Source organism: Melanaphis sacchari, unplaced genomic scaffold (assembly GCF_002803265.2).
Source record: "Melanaphis sacchari strain LSU unplaced genomic scaffold, SCAv2.0 Contig41_pilon_pilon, whole genome shotgun sequence".
Classification (NCBI taxonomy): domain Eukaryota; kingdom Metazoa; phylum Arthropoda; class Insecta; order Hemiptera; family Aphididae; genus Melanaphis; species Melanaphis sacchari.
Genome location: NW_020271269.1, coordinates 1,094,031 through 1,109,367, shown reverse-complemented (window position 1 = coordinate 1,109,367; position 15,337 = coordinate 1,094,031). Strand labels below are relative to the sequence as shown.

Below are 15,337 nucleotides of genomic sequence, written 5' to 3'. Positions count from 1 at the left end.
TTCTTTGTGATGTAGGCGTGTAGCATAAAATAAGAAATAAATGTACACGTTTTCCGTAGAAAATATTTTTATAACTGACAACCCACGATAGTAAACCTTGAAGTCTTAAACACTTCAAAATACTCAAGGGGTTTTTATATGTGTACTACGGTCCAGGAATACTTTATTTCTTGTCTATACGTATTTACAAAAGAACAAGCGTTTATAAAATTCTTTACATACCTTAAATATTTAAAAGCGAATAAACTTTAAACTTATGTTTTAGATGGATTAAAGATACTATGATAATTCAAAATAATTTAAAAAAATAAAGTTATTATTTGAAGTAAGTATCCAAAATATTTCTATTGAATGTTATATAACTATCAAAATGTAATTTGTTCATTTTGATGTTTTGTAATACATACCATAAACAAACTTCAATTTATTCATAAATAAATGCAATCTTTAAGTAAATAAAACATAATATGCAATTATAAAATTATAATTTATTACTAGATTACGTGTACCTATTGCATAATAAAAAAATAATACGATTTTAATTTTAGGTTTTGTTTAAATATTAAGCCAAAGACTTTCACCTTTAAGCTGTAAGCTATCAAAAAATATCATGCTGAAAAAAGGTACCTGCTATCTACTTATTACTAGCATTATTATTTCAGATTAAACAGATTACAAATAAACGTGAATATAAATTTGAATAGCTAAAGTAGAAATATATTGATTTAATGTTGGCACATCTACTATAGTTGAGCAAAAGTAATCAAAAGCAATAGATATGATTAAAAAAATTCAAAGTAAGTTATATAAAAAAGCCTGTTACAATTTTAAATTGACAATTTTTATAAGTTTTTCTGTAAACTTAGTCACTTTTAACAAGAAACTTTTATGCGAATACTAAGTTGTCTTGTAAATCTGGTATATCTGATTTTTAAAATACAGCAATATTTTTTAATTCGTTTTAAATTCAATGATAAAAATTGTTACGAAATTTTAACGATTCTAGCAAGTTTGCAAAATTACTAATCGGGTAATATTAGATATGAATTTTATAATTCATCATAGTGAACAATTGTCACTCTTTATAATATTCTAATTTTGTAAAATTACATTTAGAATATTATTCGCTAAAATATTTAATATATTAAGTGTTTTAAATATTTAAATACACACACATGCAAATGTTTATCAACGTTACATTTCAGTTAGAAAATGAATTGCTTTTATGTATTGTTTTATTCCACAACTTTTTCACATTAATTACTTATTTAAATATAAAACACTTTAATCAAACATGAAATGTTGTGATAAAAATCTAGAACTGTTCATATTTGTTATTCTGTTCAACAATATAAAAATAAAATATTGATATATTTAGATGTATAATATTTTGCAAAACATATTTATCTTTAGTCTATATAAACAATACAAATTATTGCTAAGTTATTAATTACTTCAATTTAAATATTTTTCAGATTTATATTCTTACATTTTAATTTAAAGCATAAAAATAAAAATCATGAAAATTTCAATTATTCCTTTGTTTTTAAAATCGCATTAATAATGTTGAATAATTGGCCTGATTTTTATGTAAAAGCAATTATAAATTATAAACCTCTAGAATATGATGATATTCATTATTAAAATCGTATTTTTACAAAATTTTTACCATAAACTTACCTATTAGAATATAATCATATTTATTTTTTTAGTATATTTCTGACGATAACCTTTTTTTTTCAGATGGGTATTTTTTTTTTTTTTTAACAATGTAAATATTTTTTTTCCGTTATGAGAATAAAAAGTATAGATATTTTAACAAACATATTAAATTTATTTAATAACCTTCGTTTACTGTGCGTATTTTTTTTTATTCCAAGAAAATGTTATCTTCAACTTACGGATAATAAAAAATTAATTTAATGATCCGTTAATCCTTTAATAACTAACAATTAATACTAACTGTCAAGTATACCAAATAACTATCAATATTGGGTTACTCTTCTTATAATGACAAATCACATAATTAATATTTATTATCGGCATAATAGGCAGAATAACATTGTCATGTTTTACGTGAGTCAACTATTACAAAAAAAATGAATATACGTAAAATCACAGAAGAGATACTGAACTTTTTTTAAATTATAATAAAATAACTTAGCAAAAATATTATATTACATTATTTATAATCGTGTGTAAAAATTAAAATGTTCATAAATATTAATATTGATAAATTTATGTTTTTATATTTTAATTTAAACTAAAGAAACCTGTATTTCTACTTTGGTAAAAATAATTTATGAAGAATCTTGCGTTACATTTCAATATTTTTTACTAGTAAATAAAAATGTTGTACATAAAAAAAAAATGTATAAATAAATTTCAAACGTATATAAACAGCACAAAAATCCAACATATCTTATATTTATGTCGTGTAATCGGTAGATATGAATATCAAAAGAAAAATGTAAGCGTAGCTGTTTTCATTTATTTTCGAATCACTACAAAAAAAAAAAAAAAAAACATAATGGATATTGTCGTAAACCGATTTTTGCTAAAGTTTTTTTAGTATATATATTTATATGTATTTTTAAATTTTGCAATATTAAACCGATACCTACTGAGTAAGATCCGTTTCTAATCCGCCCGGAATCTAAGTGTAATGGCAACATTTTTCCGGGTGAAATCTTCGAGCTCGAAGTTTTTGTCGACTCGCGACCAATGACAACAACAGTAACGGTCGGTCAGACAAAATAAAAAAAAAAAAAAAAAAAAAAAAAATAATAAAAAAAAATACCTCGACACAGTGGCGGGCTTGTATAGTGATGGAGGGACGCACGATCGCGATTATAATCATCATATTCATATACCTAGCTCACGTCGATGACGACAACAGTATTTATCATTCGGGCGACTGACCTGCAGAATAGCGTCGTCCGCGTTCTGGCGTCAACCGGTCTCCATCATGACGACGGTGCGGCGGGCGCGCGCCCGTTCACGCGCGTTCGGTGTAGCGGCGCGACGGCCGGACGGCGGCGGACGGGCATGTCAAGGAAAATCCGGAAAGAAAAATCGGAAAATCTCGAAGTATACCGCGCGACGTGTACAAATATGATACGACGATGTGTAATATATGTCCGGGCCGCGCGCGGGAACCCCGGAAGACCGGGCGGCGGAAAACGGACGAGACGAACCGTCGCCGGCCGACGGACGGACGGAGCGGACCGACGAAGAAATAAAATATGATACCGTTGAAATCTCGTCGCACGCAAGCGGCAGGTACGTACACGTCGCAACGCACGCGCACACGCGGCCACCGTGTCGTGACGAACGCAAATGTGCCCGCTAGATCGGCGCTCGCAACACCGTGAAACGCGCGCGACACGACGGCGCGACTCGCGACCGCACCGCGGCTGCTTACGAGCGGCAGACGGCTCGGCGACCGGCGGCGACGGCAGCCGACCGATCGAACAGGGGTACGGACACGATGAGCGGCGCCGAGCGAACCGACGTATGGGACGCGATGGTCGGAACGCTATGTGCGTCCGCCCGTGCGCGGCGCGCAACGGTGCGACGACGGTGGTAGTTTGCGTGTGGGAGGTGGCCGGCGCGCGCGCGTGTGTCACACCTGCCCTCGCGTGACCTACGTCGTTTGCACCGCCGGCGGCGGCAAGAGCGCAGTCGCTGTGGGCGCGGTGTCCGCGGCCGGTCGGGTTACGCGCGCCGGCCGGCCACCGTCCATCTCTCGTTCTCTCGCGCTGTCCGTCTCACTATCTCTCTCTCTCTCTCTCTCTCTCTCTCTCGCCGTCCCTGGTCATCCGCGTGACCACCGCCGTGAACCGCGACTGCGACTCCTGACGACGGCCGGCCGCTCGTTACGGCGGCGCAGCAGAGTCGTCGTCGTCGTCGGCGGCGGCGGCGGCAAAACAATTTTGTTTTTCGGTCCCGTGAAACATAACTTTTTTCGCGCGTATGACAATCGAACACCTGTGCGCGCTTACGGTCAAATGGTTTTTTTTTTTTTTATTATTATTATTATTATTCATTTTTTAACACGAGCCAAGGAAACGCGTACTCGGTGAGAGTCCGAGAGACTACAAAGATTGTATCGTATTATTTGCAAAGCGATGTGTTGCGCGCGCAGTGACGGCATGCTAGAGTTTGCAGGACCCCGAGATAAATAAATCACTATCTATACTACACAGGGTCTTTGAACCGCTACCCGCGAGGCTTAAATTACAATCAAATTTTAAAGCGCGGGGCTCGGGGCAACTGCCCCTATTGCCCCTCTTCTCGCACCGTCACTGGTTGCGCGTTTTGGAGGGATCGAAAACGAATGTCGTTTACGGATTTCCTGCCGGGTTCGCGGATATGCGGTCTGTCGTGTCCAAAAGTCTGGGCTCGGCTCGACCTGGAAATTCCGTCGTAAATCGTGGTCGCAGTGAATGATGATACCTCGATCGCAAATGCCAACTTTGAACTATGATACATAATGCATATTATGACGACACAACAGACGACGTAACAACAAAACGTCAAATACCCCGCACGACAATTCGAATTTCGAATTTTATTCTACGCTATGTATTCGCGTATTCAAACGACGTTTAACCCATAAATATTTTTTTATTATTATTTTATTGCGTTTTCGGAGAAAAAGTTGTGGATTTAGTGCTTTATATGTCAGTACACCTGCTTATAACATTTTCTACAGAAATATTTATTTTTCGTGATTTCTCTCTCTCTTTTTTTTTTTTTTTTTTTTTTTTTTTAATCTAATTTGTTTTTCCTTTTTACAATATAAACATATATTATACGTACTTTAAATATTACTTGTATATTATTTATTTATTCCTATCAAACCATAAACAAAGTTGTGAATTTATTTTATTAATTTATATTATATAATTTCGTATATTTCTGAATTTTTATTAACTACATATTTTCCACATGTCTAGAATTTATATTTTGGGTGATTTATATTTCATGCTTTTCTAATGCATTGTATTTATAGCCTTGATTATAACATACATTTTTGCAGATCGGTTATAGTCAGAATTTTGAGACCTAACTCATTATCTACAACGTAAAGGAAAATCGTCATCTCGTTCGACTTATTCGTATATGTACCTATTATTCGTGATATCTAATAATATTTTTAATTAATTTGATTATTTGTTTCGCTAACATTGTTGTTGTATTATAAATTATTTCAACTATGGCTTAGGAGACCAATGTATATGTGTTTGTGTGTGTATGTTTTTGAAACAATTGGCCATTATGCTGACAAAATTTCTAAACATTTATAATTCAATTTTCATTCATTATGCTTGATAATTGACACATCCTAAAACTTGAAATGCACTATTCTATAATTAAATTAATAAACGTATTTAACTAAGTAATTCACTTGGAATTAAAATATCAAAAATCAGCGGTGTAATGCTCGACGATTACACCACATATTTTTGAAAAACAATGAAGAAATTCAAAAAATATCCTCATCGACCAACGTACAATCAACGTTTAATCTCCGATTTATAGAAACACAAAATCATTTGAAGTTATTTTTTCACTTCTGTTTCCTAAAGAAAAAAAAATCTAAATCATATCAGTGCCGTTTCTCACTATCTAAAATCAATTAAAATTATATGCTTATGTACCTGTATGTAAATTTTTAAAATCAAAATGACAGCATCAGAATAATTGTTATTCGTTTGATTTTTGAAAGCAAAAAAATTATCAACTCACAGAACTGTACATTATATCCTAACGCAAAATGTAAACGCCACGTCATGTCTAGCCCTTGCACCATTTATATTATGATATTATTAATCGCCATAAACACTACGCACGCCCAAGTACTCATATTCTAACGTTACTAATTAAACACAACACGGCCAGTTGCGTAATTAATTGGCACTTAATATAATGAATTCGTTTTATAAATTAACTCGTTTTGATCTTAGCCTACCGTCTGACAAATATAGTCCATCAGTTTTCATACTAAAGATTCGTTGTCGAAACGGGATAACTCTATCCATTTTCTCATATGATAAGGTACCGGACTAATGCATATAATATACAGATATAATATCTCTACACTTTCTTCAAAGCAAACATTTTTTAGCACGCTATAAATATGTAATAAACACTGGCAGGAATCACCCCAATGATCGGATTTCGTTGATATACATTGTTACGGAAACTGGTAAATTATTAATTAATTCAAATAGTATAATATGATTATGTCACAGTGAGCAGTAATATGGGAGAATGTTCAGCCAGGACCGGACTAGGATTATAAATTGATCCTGTGAAACTTGCGATAATCGGCTAAACTATCCGATTATACCTAAGCCCTCGAGTAATTTTCAAGAAATATAAAACATCATAACTACATTAACAAATAAAGCTCTAATTTTTAAGATAGCTTTAATTTATAGTTAAAAGTATTAGCTTTAAAAGTTTGTGTAAACAAATTAAGTTACATTTAAAAACGTAATTTTTGATTTTTTCATACTATCTCACAAAATATCAGACTTAATTTACATCGACCAAATGATAAATTGCACATTACCACCTTAATTACCACTCTAAATAATCAGACATTTTTATTACTTGTAATATTAAAAAGAATTGTAATTTTTAAATTATATTCTATTTTTAGTTTATTTTTGTACAGTAAATAATTTGTACCTTAGATTTGACTTCCATCTCATCAAACAGTTATAATTAAACAATAATAAATTGAAATTGAAATATATTTTTTGATTATTGTTAATTATACACATATATTAAAATGTTATAATTTATTTATTGAATGATACGTATAAATGATAAAAAAAATAATAATATTCAAAAAAATGATAGATAAATGCAGATGTATGACTTTATTTAAATATTTAAATACAATAGTTTCAATAAAAAAAATAAATAAATTCGCTTTCCTTAAAGTTTTACTAAGTCTTCACACAATGTATAATATCATCAACAATACAGCACGAGATATTACGTTATCACATTATACTACGTATAACGTATATTCACCTATGATTAGATGAGGCATAAGATTTACTGTCAAGATGAGACTTCTCAGTTTTTATGTGATTAAGTTTTCGGATGTCAGATGATGATAATATAATATTACTTTGGTTTACTATGGCTTTAGCTTTATTCGTTCAAATGTTTATTATTTTTTTTTTTTTTTAGATTTCGTTATAAACTAACTGAAAAACAGAAATAATATTAAATAATATTATGTTCCTAGAGCGTCGAAATACAATAAAAGTAATAATAACTATTACTATTAATATTATTATTATTATTGCTTCGGTATCGTTGAGCGATTTATTGTGTTTTCGTCGTCACTGTCAAAATGCAATAACAGAACAAATAAAAAAAAAATGTAAAAACAAACAAAGGCGATAAGTTATTATTTACGTTCTGTTATAACAGAGCAAATAACACGTCATATCAGAAACCCACGTGTACCTATGTATGACAACAATAAAAATGTCGAGGCTATTATTTGCACGACGCGAACATCTCAAAATATTATACGTATAGAGGCACACTTAGAGAAAATATAAATTCTTCTATAGATCGACTCTACGAGTATGAAAAGAAAAAAATTGAAAAATCTCTCGCACATACATATTTTTATCCTCGACACAATTAAAGGAGTATCGAGAAAATAATATAACCGTAATCAAGTAACACACGTATGCAGATTAATTCACCGAGCACGCTTATCCCCATTTTTTCCTTTATTAGTGGTACCTACATTTATTCAAATTCTGATGTTTGGAGTTCATAATAAAATGAGATCGGAATAAGTTGGTTATAGAAGTGTTAGTGATCAGATGAACTAAGTACTAACACTCATCAATACTGTAAAATATTTTTTTCTGATGGTTAAAAAAAAAATTGTTTTTTTTTTTTTTGGATATTATTTGTATAATACATTAAAAGTTATCAATTACCAAAAGTATAAAAGTTTACACAGTAGTATAAACTACAAAAGTTGGTAAAAATTATTAAATAATTATGTAAATTAAATGCCTAACTTTTTATTAATTATTTACATCATTGAAAAAAAATAAACAGTTTGAAGCTAACTAGCACACTGAAATTTGGTTTAGTGAAAATTTACATACGTATTTCGGAGTTAATACTTAATTGACACAAAATTCTTTCTTTTTTTTCATGATATTCAGTTAATCATGCATAATTAATGACAAAGATAATTTTTGGTAAATAACTTTTTAGTAACTTACATATTCGTATGGCGATATAAAAACATTTAATAAAATATAATTGTATTATAGCAATTGTATGTTAAAATATATTACCTACTCTACTTGAACCTACATCGTCGTTTATGTTAATAATTAAATAAATAAATTATAAGAGTGAAAAAAAAACACAAAAATATGTTTATTTAACATTTAATTAATAATTTTATTTTTATACCATTTAAGGAGTATTTTGTGATGATACAAATTTGTTTTTCAAATGACAATTACACTTTTTATTTTAAATATTGACAATGTTCAATGTGCGTAAATAAAAATAAGTTTCCTTATGATGATTAAACTTTACGTATAAAAAATGTAAATTGACATTTAGATCGGCACAAAACACTATTAATTGTACGGTTGATGAGTTGCCCTTTATTATATAATTTATAATACTATGCCATAATCGCACGCGCTATCAAAAAGTATACTATTAATTATTTGTTTACTGGTCGTAATAAATTATGTTATTGTCATACCTGTATAAATTAGTAGATCGTTTTATGATAATGTATTGACATTTAGTGGGTAGAAGAGAGGAGATAAATATTGTATAGCTTAAAGTTGTTAATCACTAATCAAACGCTTTGATAAACAATACCGAGCATTCACGATAAACGATTTAATATTGACTCAGTGGCGCCAAGACTAAGAGAAACTGAGACTCGGCACACCACACAAAATGGTATAAAACACCCTTCGTCGCACACACGGTTTTCGGCTTGTAGACTCTTTTTTTAACACATTTACGCGTGAGAAGTTATTAATACTACAAGTGTGTGAATCATTTTACACGTGGTCCAATAGATATCAAAGATAAATGACACTATAGTATACAATACGATATGCTCTTTTTTGGGGAGTCGAAATAAATCTCGGGCTATGTATTATATATGTATAGATTTTGTGTGATCCGGTACTTAGCTCAATCGATACGTTCAAAAGTTCATATGCATGACTATATCCTGTCAAATAACAATTCACATGCATCGCCTAATAAAAAATAAACACAAATCGAGTAGGATATAGGTAGCCAGCAGTTGAAAAATACCTACATTAATTAACGAGAAAAGTGAGGTGGGGATAAGACAACCATATTTAACATTTATAAAATGTGTGTGTGTGTCAAAAATAAATCCAAATGACTCGAGCTCATACCATACCCAGCTATAGGTATGACTACCCTTAAACGATATTATTACGGTAAACTATAATATTTATACACATTACTTTACATCGTTCATATAGCTTTTTGTTCTAAACCTAAATGGTTTGTTTAATATTTTATTTTAATTTATAATTTTTACGCACACATAATGTATAAATAAATTTAAACATGAAAGCAGTTTGCCAAAGAAAATACTTTTCCGCTCGAAAGGTTTTTGAAACAAAAAGATTATTTTTTTTTTTTTTTTATATATATAAACAAAATCTTATTTTTAAGCGATTGGATAAAAAAAAAAACTTACAGTGTAATGCACTGTGTTTGAGATATTTTACTTCCCAGTAAAGTTTAAAAAAATAAATCATAAATATTCACTTGTTCGAGCTAACTCAGAAACGCCGACTAGCTCGGTAATGTACTGGAACAATGTATTGTTGTATTGACATATTATATACTAGTCTCATACGTATAATAAATCTAAAGGCTCTCGAACCGATTTACAATAATAATACATTCTCGTTTTCAAACTTACCATATAACAGCTGTGTTCTAAATAATACGACTTCAGCGCATGCACCTATTCGTCTTGAACTTAAGTATGGCGTAGGCACGAGTTTATTTTGATTCCACGTAGTAGCGTACACTATATGTAGGTATCGTTTTAATATCACCGATGTTAACAAGAAATGAAGTTTAAAAAGAATATGGAACGTACGCGTAAGATTATGTAACATATACAATATACATAATACGTATAGCGAAATTGGCGACGTAGTCTTATTATACAGGCCGTAGACGTTATATACGGGAAAAAGAAAATGTAGGGATTACAAATGATTATTATTCGTCCTTCTTATCCTCGCCAATTTCCCTGCGTCAAATTCGAATTACTCGGTGGGAGATAATGTCGAATAATATACCATGTACGATGCATCGCGGTACCTAACTATATATCAATAGACATATTATTATAATGTCTATTAAAACTCACTACTTCGGATTTTTCTGAGCTCGTGAAACGTCATAAAATATGGATTCATAAACCTAACTTATAACGAATATTATAATATCCATAAGGCTTCGACGGAATTACGATTTTATTTGAATCGATAAAATTCTTCTTTCAATAAGAATTCCTTGGTGCAGCACGTACCAAAAGAAAATAAATTCACTATTTTCCTTCTTGATTACAATAATAGTCATTGAATAATCTTATGATTAATTTAGTAGAAGTAAGACCAATTTTTTATGCTTATGTGTATTAAAATAAACAAGTATTATACTTAGAAAGTTGTAAGTCTTGTAACTATTATAGAAGAGACAGCGTTACGTCAGAAAAAAATTTCTAAATCATTTTACTTATTTTTTTAAATATTCAAGCATATTTTAGTATATATGTACTATCAAATACACAGATCTGTAGTGCAGTATGAGTGTATGACTAAACATATATTAGTGTTTTAATTTTATAAGATATATTTTTAAATTAAAAAAATTAATTTATAAGCTCTGTTTCGAAGTAGTACATGATTATGGCTCATTTCTTAGTCAATATTTTAAAATTTAACTCTGATGTTATTATGAATTTACATTATTATAGATTATTTATTTAATTTCGTTTCAGTGCCATCAATCGAAATCCATAAATGACTATAAATCAATTCGGAGTACCTGCAATGCATTGCACTGAACCGGCCAACTTTCTGCACTTGGAAGTTCAACTTCTGAACTTTATAGTTTTGATCGGAGTATTCCTCGCGATGGTCGTATATGTTGGATTTTATGCCTTTATATACAAACAGTCTGATTGCGATCGACGACAAGATTATGGCATAGAAATGACTGAATCCAACGGAATCACCAACGACACCTACATCCGCCGTAGTTGGTTTCAATCTTTTTGTCACTTTAATAATTCCGATGATCAAACGACCGAGTGGATGGGAGATTGGATATCGGTTCGTAATTCAGCGTCAGATATTTCTTCAGACGACGAGATGACGAGTGTCGTGTCTGATCACTGAACTAAAAGCTGGTATCCGATCCCCCATCCACTATTAGATCCTCGGAATTGTTGAAACAACGAAAAGCTAAAATCAACAACAAGGCCGCAGAGGTCGTTGGCGATGAGCCCTCAGGAAGTCCAGACCTCAATCTTTTGGGCTACAGACAGTGGAGTATTTTAGAGGAGACTGTCTGCTGTAAGCCCCATCAAAATATTAAATCACGAAAAGCTGATTTGGTAAAGTCAACTGCCTCAATATCGTTATTATTGTTCCGTATCGTCATAGACGAGTTGTTAGATTAAGAAGTATATAAATGCAAGCCATGGACATTTAAAAATGTATAATAGTATTTAGTTTCTTTTAGTTATTAAGTTAATAAAGAATAAATAACATCAGATTTTTTTTTTATGTTTGTTTTATTTTATTTATTAACTTTTAATAATTTATCGAAAGAGTATAAAAAATATGTCAATTTCCCAAACGTTACGCCTAAAATTCTTCGCCGGACTCTGCCGGCGGACCGGCCGTGTTGTGTTTAATATTAGTGACGTTAGAACGTGGAGTACCTGAGCGAATAATAAACTCAACGTTTTTATTTGTATTTGTTAGATCGATACACAGTACAATTAACCGAAAAGTTAGTACCTCTGATTCAAAAACATAACACATATACCTACTGCAGTACAGTTTTTTTTTTTTTTTAATGAAATTAAAAGTTTGATGAACAATTGGAAAACCTATATAATTGGTCCACATAAATGTTCAAAAAATGTGTTCTCCTTTAAAAAATTCTCATATCCATCCCTGACAATAATTGCATAGTTTTTTAGTTTTAATACAAACTAATTGTTGACGAATGTACTAATTTTGTAAATAACTTTTTTTTTCCAAACGTCGAATGCAATCAAACTGTTTGTGTATAAAAGCGTAGAATCCATTACAGTGTTGGTTGATATTTTATTCGTCTCGGAAACCACCGCTGGCAATTCGCTTTAAACTTGACACCGTAATCAAGAACGTTGACCGCTACAGATCCAAGGACCTCCCGGCACCCGTTAACTGGACGTAAAGTTGTTTAGTAAGATGCTGTCTATGGTTATTTTTTTTAGTTTCATTAAAATAAAAAAAACTACACTGCAGTACATGTGTTATGTTTTTGAATCAAAAGTACTAAATTTTCGGTTAATTGTATTGTATATCGATCTGATGAATATAAATAAAAAATGTGTAACAAGGCAGCGTGTTTATTATTTTTTTGAACTTTTAAATCGACTGCGAATGATTATTTTCCAATAAAATATAATATATAATTCAATCACAAAATAATATGATAATAATTGAATGAATCACTGTATTTTCCAGAGCTTTCAAACGTTTCAATAACGTTATATTTGACAAAGAACCATTGAAATCCTTAAACGTAATTATAACGGAAAACGATAAACATAAATAATTAAATAACACAAAACAATATAAAATAAAATAAAATATAAAAATAATAATAACAAAATATATTATATATCATTAAACAAAACATAATGAAAAATTGTATATATTATAGCATATCATTAAACGAAATAATTAATTTCCAACTATTTAATAGTTATAAACAATATAAATTATAATACTGGTTTCGTGAAAATATTTATTTACGTCATTTATTTTTATTCAACCGAGAACTAATTTTATTCCGAATCTGGGCTATCCCGTAAATTATTAGTGATGCCCCATAGAGTAATGCCCTGACAATATTAAACTGTACTACGGTCAAAATTTAAGCTTATTCAACTATTGTGTTCAGTTTGCTCAGAATAGTTGAGGTATCTGTTTTGGAAAAATTTTATTATTTGTGATTTATTAATTTTAGAACACTAAAAACAAATTTTATTTTTAATTATTTATAAATATCCATTTTTGGCTTAAGTATTTTTATTTTTTATTTTCTGTCTTGCAGGTTAATGTCGAACGTAGCTTTTCTGGCTAAAATTTATATTGTCCGACTTGATAAATTTAATTTCTAATGATTTATTAGAAAATATATTAATTGTTAAAGGTGACAATCAATAAAATATAAAATGTATATTATTTTTTTTTCAAATGTATTCATGAATACATTACATAATGATATTAGACATAGGTATTTATTTTGTTAATTGTGAATGCGTAGTAAAGATGTGATTCTTTTGACATTGAACACTCATTATTTCTCAATGGTTCGACTTTTTTCAATTTTTAAACAAAACTATGTAGTTTTTGATAAAATCCAACTTTTTTTTTTTTGTAATTTAAAAATAAATACTTATAGAAACTTGGTGTTTTCACATAATATTCATAATAACTTTTACTTGCTTTAATATAGGTAATTTGTAAAATTTTTTGGCATTTTAAATGCTATTTATTAATATTTGAAATTTCGAAAAAATTTTCAATTAAAAAACTGAAATTTGAATATTTTAACATAAGATTTCTTATAAAGTTGTTTTAGTGAATTTAACAAATATATTTTTCTTATATGGCTACATATCCTTTTGAAAATCTGAAATTCTGAAACTTACGATATTACACACAATAGATACATTTAAGTATTATTAGATTAATTCATTTTAAATTTTGAGCGGAATGATGGCCATTAATTTTATCATATTGAATTTTTTTTTTTGTTTTTTTGGATGAATATCTACACTATAAATGGTCGATAAAATGTTTCGATTTTCATAAAATGAGAGTGGTTTTAAACATTATTTTGAATCTAGCCTGTACTTTTACGAAATCTAACTTAAAAATTCCAAAAACCAATTTTTATAATTGGGAAAAAAAAACATTCAGGAAAAACAGCAATCTTCTAGTAAATCAAATTTTTGTCAAATTCGTTTATGCAATAACAATAAAAATAGGAGAAAAGATGAAATAAAGCAAAGATAAATATAAGTAAAAATGTAACTGGGGCGAAATATTTCTACACTTATATGTGCTAGAAAATATAATCACTCATCAGATACCTCGTCAAATACTAATATTATATTTAAGTTATTACCTTCCACTTGATCTTCGGAGGGTTCTGAAAAATATGATTAAGTACACGGTTATGTAAATTTAATATATAATCTATAATAATAATATGTAGCATAATATAATCATGCATTCGGGTACCTTACTAGATTTGCAGCAGTGAATATGTAATACTTGATAAGAAAAAGTAAGGTAACACAAATGAGAAGACAACTTTCTGAACACTTGAGTCTAAATGAAAAAAATCACTGGTTTAACTTATCGAAAAGAAAAGGTGCAGTTACCGATCGCAGAATCTTGTGTTGAGAGCTCTTGCTCGGGTGATGAGTGTGCATGCACTGGTAAAAGAGACGATGAGGTCAATCTAGACAGAGGCTGGCGGCTTCATCAAAGACCTCTGCGTTTCCACGGAATTAGCCTTATTCTTTAGTTTCTAGTTTAAAGTGATACTAACTTATGACTATTGATATTTTTCTTATACATTATTAATTGTCTGAAAAGAATTTTTTTAAACCTAGTTCTCATTTTTTTTTTTTTTTTTGAATTTATACATGAACACTTAATATTTAACTTAAAATAGGTTTTATATTTTATAACATTTTTTTTTTTTAAACTTCTGTCTAACAATTTGATATTTAACTTATATTAATTTAAATTAGGTAGGTTATATATTTTTTATATTTTTTTTCTTTTTTACAATTCTGCATAAATATTTTATGATTAACATTATTAACTTAAATTAGGTTATACGTTTTTTACATTCTTTTTTTTTCTTTTTTGCAATCATACATAACAGTTTTATGATTAAATTAAATTAAAATAATATAGTTTTTATATTTTATTACATTTTTTTT

At 29.9% G+C, this 15,337-nt stretch overlaps 1 protein-coding gene across 1 annotated transcript in view; it reads right to left on the bottom strand.

Moving 5' to 3' along the window:
- LOC112597460 (voltage-dependent calcium channel type A subunit alpha-1) overlaps window positions 1–3,224 on the bottom strand; it is a 219,855-nt gene extending 216,631 nt beyond the window's left edge. The window contains 1 exon segment of the mRNA XM_025343518.1: window positions 2,923–3,224. The gene's annotated coding sequence lies outside the window, so the exon portion shown is untranslated.
- Between the last annotated feature and the right edge of the window lie 12,113 nt (window positions 3,225–15,337).